This window comes from Lactuca serriola, chromosome 7 (assembly GCF_051521515.1).
Source record: "Lactuca serriola cultivar US96UC23 chromosome 7, Lser_US96UC23_V15, whole genome shotgun sequence".
Classification (NCBI taxonomy): Eukaryota; Viridiplantae; Streptophyta; class Magnoliopsida; order Asterales; family Asteraceae; genus Lactuca; species Lactuca serriola.
The window spans coordinates 25010236-25020886 of NC_136414.1; positions in this window are offsets into that span (position 1 = coordinate 25010236).

A 10651-nucleotide genomic window follows, 5' to 3' on the forward strand; every position below is an offset into this window, starting at 1 on the left:
ATGTCTCAAGGTTTCCGTACATATAAAGAACGCCGAAATCCGAGTTATAACGAAGAAGTTATGGCTCGTCGAAGTTTTACGGCAAAACCGACACGACACTGGGAAGCGTAAATTGTGAATTTACGATAGAGCGAGATTTAGCCTTAGAAATCTAAACAAAAGTTGTAGAATATGTTAAACTAAGAGCGTCGATAAAAAGAACGCCCAAATCTAACTTCGTATGAGGAAGTTATGATTTTTCTAAGATTCGACTTAGCAGTGCACGACCCGAAACTCGAATTTTAGTTCGAGCGGTTTTTGGCTTACGTGACCTAAATGAGAGTTGAAGATCTCATTAATAGGAACTCAACGGTAAAAAGATGGACGAAAACGGAGTCCGTATGAAGGAGTTACGAATTTTTCGCGGTCATTTAGCAGTCTAATCTCCTCATACTGTTAAATTTAAGATCGGTCAAGAATTAGTCGATGGAGTCTAAATGAAAGTTGTAGATCTTGTTTTTACCTACGCGTGGAAAAAACGAACATCAAAATCGGAGCTCGTATGCGAGAGTTATGATTTTTCTAAGTCGGGAGGCTGCTGTGTGAAATCGGGTGACGTGGCGCCATCCTGGCCGTTGCTTCCTCCCCAGGGCTAGCCACCAGATGGTGACACCTGGCCTGGAACTCGAAGAGTTTGAGGCCAACTCGACGAGTTTTTGTCTTTTCCAGCCTATAAAAAGGGAGCCGGGGCACCCTCATTTCTCACACCTTTTCTTACTTCTTTCTCTCTCTAAACTCTCTCTCTAACCCCCAAACCCCCCTAAAAGCCTAGGTAAACCCCCTAGCACCCGAAGGAAGCACCGAGGCTCCCGGAGTCCCGAGAAAAGGGGTCTTTCGGTTTGGGAACGCTGCTCCAGCGAAGCCCGGTTTTCGAGAAAACTCGCTGTAAGTGAGCTACGCCTAACCTATCTTTAGTTTAGCTTACATTTTAATATAGTAATGTTAGTAGGACCTTATAATAAGTACCTGGGCTATTATTATGGGTTATATAAGTATCGTTTAACGCTTATATAATAATAATAATAGCTAGACTATTAATTAGTCGCAGTTATCGTTAGACTAAACCCTAGTGGTATTGATACTAGGTTTTATCGAAGGAAAATCGTTTTGAGAGTACCGAAGCGCTGTCCGAGTGCTGAGTCACCACCTTTCAAGTGAGTGCATAGTCCCTTTCATCTTACACATAGATATGAAGTATTTTATATAAACTACGTGCTATGTGTACATATTATCTGAATACTTGCTGTCTATGCTGGATGAACGTTTTATACAGGTTTTAAATAATTTAAACTGTATACGTATTTTATACGAATATGTTGGGTATGACATGGGTAGATGAACGATGAGAGATATAAGATGATGAGAGTATACGTTGGCAGCTATAGACTTAGTGCCTATTGGACAAACACCGGTAGCTATGGACTTGGTACCTGTTAGACGTTGGTAGCTATGGATTTAGTACCTGTTAGGAATTGGTAGCTATGGACTTAGTACCTATTAGTTGGACGCTGGTAGCTATGGATTTAGTACCTGTTAGGAATTGGTAGCTATGGACTTAGTACCTATTAGATGAACACTGGTAGCTATGGATTTAGTACCCGATGAGTAGACTATAGCAACTATGGAATTAGTGCTTTACGAACGAACATTGGCAGCTATGGATTTAGTGTCAGTCCTATAACCCTGGAAGTAAGGGACTTCGGAATAAACGAATGCAGGATAGATGACTCTTAGATTAAATCCTTAAGAGTAAAGAAGATAATGGGGATAGGTAATTTGGTGGATTGTTTTATTGTTTAACATAATAATTATATTATTGTGCGTTAAAAACCCTATGTACTCACCAGGTTTCCCAACCTGACCCACTCAGTTTATTTATATCACAGGTGTTGATATGAAGTCACTTTACACTAAGAGATTTAAAGAGATGTAGATCACTAGTGTAAACAATTGTAAGTTCTGTTTATGCTTATGTTTCTGTATTAACGATGACATTCCAAACGTTTTAAAATGAAATAAATACGTTTCTTCGAAAATGTTTTAATAACGTATTTACCATGTTTTTCTGGGAACAAATTCCGCAACACTTTTATAAAATGAAGTACTCTGATTTTTACAAAGCATAAACAAACCGGTCTTTTCTGGCCGTGATTTTGGGGATGTCACAGTTTTGATGCACACCAAGCGCTCGGTAAAATGTTTCAACTGAATGATATTTCTTCGTTTATAATATTCTATAAGAAAAGAATGTTTTTTATGATAAACATGAACATATTCTGTTAGAATGCCCCTAATTATTATAATTATTGGTAAATGAATTCCAATTCTATCAGAATGGAATCACGAATTCCATTCATGCTGGAATGGAATATGGATATTTTCTCACTAATTTATTCATTGGATTATTTTCCACAGAAGTTTATGCTTGAAGAACGGACCAAGAAATTTGAATGACGCCTCTTAGTAACATTATTCTTTATAATAAATTACTGTATTTGTTAGATTTTGATGTTTTTTTTTTTTCCGATTTTACAGTTTTTTAGTGTTATTCTTTAACAACAAATGTAATTCTTAGCAATTGTTACATGTATTCTATAAGAATTAATATAATTTTTGTTTTAATTCTTCAATTGCTGATTCGAGAATTTGTTATTCTACAAGAAATATGTTCAAGAATATTTTTATTATTTTATGGTTCTAGAATATATATTTTTTTAACATAGTCAAACATATTCTGTCAGAATGTCCGAATTAAAAACCTTATAATTCGTAAAATCGGATTTTTAAAATTAATAGAATCTATGATCCCTTAAAATATGCAAATTTCCTTTATTAAATCTATATTAATTGACTAAAATACCCTTCTAGTTAAATTAGATGGTATTTTTCTAGTATTTTTAATTCAATAATATGTATTAATCACTTTCTTAAAGTAAGTAAAATGATTGGCCCATATTTATGCATACAATAACACAATAATTACATTGAATAGAATAACATAGGCCTATATATACATATATATATATATATATATATATTATATATATATATAAAATATAGAAAAAGAGACACAAACCTATTTGTGGATCAGAGAGTTTCCTTAATGCAGTCATATGCCCATTTGCTAAATCCGCAACATGAATATAATCACGTACCTGAAAATTATATATATATATATATATATATATATATATATATATATATATAATTCAATATTCATGTTGTTTTATTTTCCAAATTTAATTAAAGCATACCCTTGTTCCATCTTTGGTTAAATAACCAATTCCAAATATTTTCAATGCAAGAATTCTTCCAACAACAACTTGTTGAACAAAAGGAATAAGACTATTTGGTGGTCCTCCCACATAAGCTATGTTTTGTACATCCTCTATCCATATCGTGCGCAGGGTTGAAAGTATGATTCTTGCTATTCAACTCAAGAATGTTATAAGTTATCCGGTTCCTGCATTTAAGGTATGCTTGTTTCTTTTATATGTTGTTTTGGAGTTTTGAGTTGACATCGACATCGACATTGACATTGGGTTATGTACATAACCTTATGGTATTGGGTCTTAAGTCCTAATTGTTTTATATTAGTGAACATCAATTGATTAATAAGCTGAATTGGTTGTTTTATTTAGTGTCACACTGAATAGCATAATAGCTAGCTAATACTCCAAGCGCTCACTTGCCATCCATACCACCCGATAGACAGCCACCCATAACAGCTAGCTAATGCAGATGTCCCTTAATAGCAATGTACTATCAAATTATATAGTTAGGGAAAACCCCTTAGTAGTAATGTATTACATTTATTTAGCATTTGAGTGATTATTTGTATTTTAAATATTATTTGTTGTGAAATAAATTGTGTTTTTTTTCTATGATATATTATTTTGTATTGTGGAACATTAACTATCATTTAATTTGAAAAATTAGTAAATCTATAAAAATATATATTTTTTGAAACATTTAAAATTATGACACGCAAAAAGGTGTGCCATCTTCCTTTATGACAGGGGATTTAATGATACACATTGCGTGTCGTAAATGCGCGTCGTAAGGTTACGACACACAAATGAGGGTCGTCTTCCTTTATGACAGGTCCTTCCTCGACACACAATGCGTGTCGTAAATGCTCGTCGTAAATTTATGACACGCATAAGCGTGTTTGCGTGTCATCTATGGCTTTTACAACACGCAACGTGTGTCAATAAAGGCTTTTTTGTAGTAGAGACTCCACATATTTCGAGGTGTTTTCAACCTTCTTATTTATGAAAAAGAGTTTCAAGATACGATTTGTAGTTACTAGAGTATGACTCTAAAATTCGATTTGGAATGAAGTATGACTCATCTCTTGATCGAAATATTTGCAACAATAACTGATTCTCATTCTTAGTCATACAATTGCACTAAGATAGTCTTTGAGGATCATTTGTGATATAAGTCCGCAAACACTAAGATGATCATGATACTAAATTATTCTCCTTTTCTTTCAGATTGAGGAAACTTTTATCTTTATGCCTAACAGATTCTTTTATTCGTTCTGCTACTCTTTGAATTTTTTTAAAGTATCAGAATTATGCTTAATCTTATAAACACAACCATACTTGCTGAAACATCAGTAAATCATGACGAATAGAGTTATCATCCTTTGTGGTAGATCTGAATAGTCCATATCAACATGTACTAGATCCATTAGTCCTTCACTTGACTCACACAAACATGTGATCAATGAATTAGTCATAATTTTTCAATAAACAAGACTCTCATACACTATACAATGTGAATTGTACAACACCAAGTATTTGTCCAGTTGGTGATGAGATTTTTTTTCACTTGGTTAATTATGACAATACCACACGCGATATTATAAGAATCAAATCCACAATTAATATTGTTAATATTAGAAATGTAACCAACACTTTCATAAATTCCATTGCAAGGAAATATATAAAATGAGGCAACCAGATAAACCAAAATTTCACTTTTATTGAAAATAAATGAAAATTTGGAACTTGTCCATACAACGCATAAAATGAAAAACTACGTTTTTAGACATTTTTGAAGAACAATAACAATCCATTAAATTATCTTAACTCCTTAAAAGTAACTCTAAAATCTGATCTTCGAACCATGTGACTAAAGTCCATTTCTCATGATTAAATTTAGCTCAACTTGCTCAAGTTTTCTTTTTTCTCTTAGCTCCTTTAATACTATCAAAATATGATCACCACATCATGTATTAAGAGTCTATGAAGAGGAACCTATAAAACAATAGATAACGGATGTACCTGAAGTGGAGTCACATGACTTGACTTTACTATCTCTAAGATCTTTCAGGTATTTTGGGCTGTTTTGTTTCCAACGTCCCTTTAATTGGTGGTGGAAACAAATGGAATCTTTGAGGTCAATACATGAAAAGATCCCAAAACTAGCCTTTCTACTTACCATACGATTAAACGGTTTGATCTTGGATGACCCTTTTCCATTGGGAAGATAAATCTTTTCCGGACCACCGTTTTCACCATTGTCAATATCTATTGAAACCTTGGAAATAGACCCAATAAGCATTCTTGCTTTAGATGTGATCTTAAGCATTTCCGCTTCAGGAACAATCAACATTTGGGTTAAATCAATTAGGGTCACACCGGGATTCCTCCTATGAAAGTTTTTAACAAACTAACCATATGACTTAGGAAGGAAGAGGAAAGACAAAACAATGGCTTTCTCCCTTGAGAAAATGACACCCAATCTATCCAACTCGTCAATGTACGATTTCGTTTCAGAACATGAGTACAAATCTATTTTAGGTAGGTAAGACTTTTACCAATTCCAATTTTATGAAACTCCTAGATCTTTTGAGATTCATTGATTCTTATCATTGACACGTTTAATCTCGGATTATGCTCTCAATTTTGTGATTGGGACACCTATGATCATAAACGAGATGTGAATAACCATGCAAACTCGCTTGACAACCTCGATGTCATTTATCATCTCCCATTGATGTGTCGCTTAACCACACATGCTCCATCAACAATGATAATTTACGAGATGCCCATTAATTTCTCTTTATTGTCCCTATTAGTGTGCCAGTTAACCACACACGCTCCACTAATGACATATAAAGCATGATGTGCATTTTCATGGATTAGCATGCTTTTCACATTTTCCTAAAGTAAATAAGAGTGGGATTTAAAAATGGTTTAGTCACTTTATATCATCATACTTATTAATGAGATTATGTCCTATCAAACTCGTTCGGCTAACGACCCTCTACCACACAGGAGAGCGGTGGGTGTGAGTGGACACCCATTCAACAACCATTTTATAGGTCACTTCCTTATACCCTCTTTATAACATGGTTTCGTGAATGAGGTGTAATAGCGATTTGACTGACTTTTCTTATATACATAATATATATTAAACTTTAATTATACATATAGTATAAGGTGTATTTTAAAACATTTCAAAATACAAGGTTCAATCTTTTAATTATATAAATTAAATTCAAACCAAGTTAAGGATTTATTAATTATCTTTTAATTAATCATTTAATTAAATTAATAATAAGATCCATAAACATAATATTAATTAATCTTATAATCAATCATTATTTAGTCTAAGAATATCTCCTAACATTTAGGATCTTATTTAATTATCTTTTAATTAACAATAAATTAAATTAATTAAATCATAAGGATAATTCACAAATACAAGATATAGGATATCAAATTACCAAGTTTAATATTCAGGTTGTAAACAATTAAAATAATACTAACTAGTGTAATTATCCTAATTAATCAATTCATAATTAAGCAAAACAAATTTCATTGATCAGAGGGTCCACCATGTCGTGGCGGATAATTGCCACGTTGTGGTGGAACGGGAAGAAGGATGCAGATTCGAATATCATCACATCGTGGTGCCAGAACATAATTACGATTTTGTTTTCCTCAAATTGGGTTTTGTTCAAGTTCAAGCAATGTATTGTCAATTGTTAGACAACCATACACTCTAATACCACTGATGGGTTTTATATGTAGTAATGTGGATAAATCATTATACACTTAAGGGTACATGCAACCTATTAAATATAGTCATAACACTATTAAAGTAACATTTTACTTAATAACAAGAATCCTATGAGCCCTACCTAGTTTCAAAAATCATAAACAAGTTAGGAATTTCATATCTTTTGATTGTTGTAGAAAACAATCAAACCTATCCTACTTGAAATACACTTGGAAGTAAGCACCACAAGTTTCGTGCCTCTGATGGTTCACACCCAAACCCTAGCAATCAAGGAAAACTATTGGGAGAGAGATGGAGAAGGATAATTTCGAAATTGAGGCTCTTAGAATCATGAATCTGAATATCTACACGCTTGGGGGTTTATATAGGTGACTAGGAAGATATTGGATAAAGCAGTTTCCTATGATAAGCCTTTATCCCTTTTCTTCCTCACCAAGGTATCCAAGGCACCCTTAATGCCCAAGAAAACCCTAGAAGACTTTCTAGAGTTCGTCCCCCACCAAGGGAGTTCTATAATTGCTCGATGTTCAACTTTTGAACATTGTCACCTTTATTCCTTCTACTTTTAATTATTCAAATTAATCCCAAAATTAATTCCAATTAATTTCTGATCAATTTAAAATTAAATATTACTATTTCTAGTTAATATATTATTTTCATAATAAATTAACAAATCATTTATTGCTATTTATTTATCATATAATAAATCAATAAATCATTCTCTCTCTTTAAAAGTCATCATATTCAATTACTAGGTTTGAGGGCAACCCAAAAGGACTTTGTTAATAATTCAACTATATACCAATTTAGTTATTGGCTTAGACACCTAAACTAACACTTGTAACATCCCAAAAACCATGATAAAATTTTTCATGTTTATAAAACATTTTCACAAAAACCATAAGATAATCAACCATTGTTTTAAAATCAAATCCACAAAATCAGAGTATCAAATAATCTCTCAAAACATAAATCCACAATAGGATGTGTACAATCACATATTCACCTTGCCCCTATCATTTGATGTACCTGAAAACATTGAAATCAACAACTGTAAGCTAGATCTTAGTGAGTTCCTCCAAAATATCTCACACAACAATATATATACAATGCATGCACACCACGCCTACAATATAACACTGAGTTTCTCCCGGACCCACATTCCTCAGACTGGATTGCCCATGGGCCTACAACACTCGGTTAGATTTCCCCAGGTTTGTTGGCCTACAACACAAATCTGCACCGCCTCAACCCACCTATACTATGTCAACATATGCAAATAGATAAACAATAACCAACAATACATGTAATCATATAGATCTACCAATATAAAAATTCACTACAATATAACAACATCTTACACACAATGACACATACTGCAACACGAAGTATAGTGAGAAACCTTAACTCACAGTCTAGAAGATTGCAGTAATGATCACAGATCTGATAACCAGCTCTACAGGTCACATATACAGCAAAAAGGGACCAAACCTCAAACTACGGCCCCAAACCCTAAGTTTGACCTAAAGTCAAACTTGGTCACATTCGACCGGTCGCCACGTCGCGATCTTCCATTGGTCACATCATGGCATAATGGAGACAAAATAATCGCGGATCATCCCTTCGTCACGTCGTGATGACCCAAAGTCTCACGTTGTTACTACGCTCTGGATAGACTAAAGCCTTAAGCTCTTAATCCTTTAAGTCATGCAGCCAGAACTTCCAGTATGCCTTCTCTATCATAAAAATCCTAGCTTTTTACACATGCATGTCCCAAACACAAGCTAGGTCAAAGTGAAGGGAAAATGAGATCTAATCCCATGCATGAAACCCAAAACTTACTAATATTCTAGATTTAGGACAAAGGGTAACAATGGAGTCTTATGAACTCATAAAGTTGCCAACTTTATGAGATCCCAACACTCAAACTTCCATAAATGATGAGAAAAGTGAGCCAAACACTAGATCTAGCAAGCATAAGCTAAAACGACAGGAACTTGAGGACTTAAAAGAGTCCTAATGTAATTCAAGATAATGATGAAGTAGCAAGAAAGCTAAAATGATGCACCAAATGACTTCTCTGCTTCTTCAAGGATTCAAATGACAAAAATGGAGCTCAAAATTCAAAAATAGGAGATTAGGGTTTTTGGAGGTTGAAGGGAGGTGATGGAGGATGAGGGTGAGCAAACCCTATCCCTCAGTTCCGTTAAGTATGGGGAAAATCCTCAAGATTAGGGTTTTGGCACGCAAGGGATGTCACATCATGACCCTCATCTGGTTACGTCGTGACATTTAAATAGGATGAACATTTTCTCGGACACGGTCACATCGTGGTACACAAGTGCTCATGTCGTGACCAAGAGTTAAATACTTAAATACTTAATCAATAACTTGAAAGCAATTGTTACCTGGAATTAGGTGTTACATTATTCTAAAAATTGGATTTTGATTTGAATTTAGTATTTGGATATTCGATTATTATGACAACAATTATTATATTGTTTTGATATATTGAGATATGATCATCACATCAATACTTGTTGTGACTATTGTATTGTTTTGATAAATTGAGATATGTGTTAGATTAAGGTGTCTGAGCTCATACCTGAAATGGTATAAACTAGCAAATAGAAGCAAAGTCCTTTTTGGGCTTCCCTCATAACGAAAAATAGCTAGAAATGATATTAGGAGAGAAATAATTTGTTAATATATTATGTGATTATTATATTAATTGAAAACAGATAATTGATCTGTTAATTTGTTGTGTGATTAATAATTTAACATTAGATCAATAGTTAAATAATTGATTTGTTAATTTATATGGTTAAAAATTAATAAGAAGTCAATTAGTATTAATTAATTATTAATCAGGAAATAATTTGGGTTTAATTGGAATTAATTAAAGATGTAAGGGGTGAATTGTAATTGTTCAATAGTTGAACAAAATAAGGAAATTCTAGAAACATCCAAGGGTGGACGATTTTGGAGATTTCTGAAAGCCTCTTGGATGCAGATAAGGAAAAGATTTAAATTGGGATTAAATCTATTATTTAATTAATTCAAATCTAGCTTTGTCTGCAAGTTTCCTAGACTATAAATAGGATTCATTGGCTCATTGTTTTCCTTCATACCTTGATTATAAGGCTTAGGAACGAAATTTCCTTCTCATCTCTCTCTCCTCGTCATTCTAGGGGTTTCTAGGGTTCTACGTACAAACCATTAGAGACATTAAAATTTTGGTGCTTGCTTTCCAAGGTTTTTAAGAGGGAATTTTGTTTGGTTATTTACTATCATAATCAAAAGTAATGTAAAACCTAAATCTATGTTTATTTCAATTATTATAGAGTTCCTTTAGGGTTCTTGATGTTCATAGGTTATTGCTATCAATAGAGAAAATTTAGATCCAAAGTAGGTTGCATGTGAACTTAAGAGTTAAGTTATTTCGACTCATGCATTGAATTATAACCTATAAACCCACCAATATGATCATCACATCAATACTTGTTGTGTTCTATATTAACATATTTAATCCATGAATAATCTTATTATTCTAAAAGTTCTCAATCAATTATAA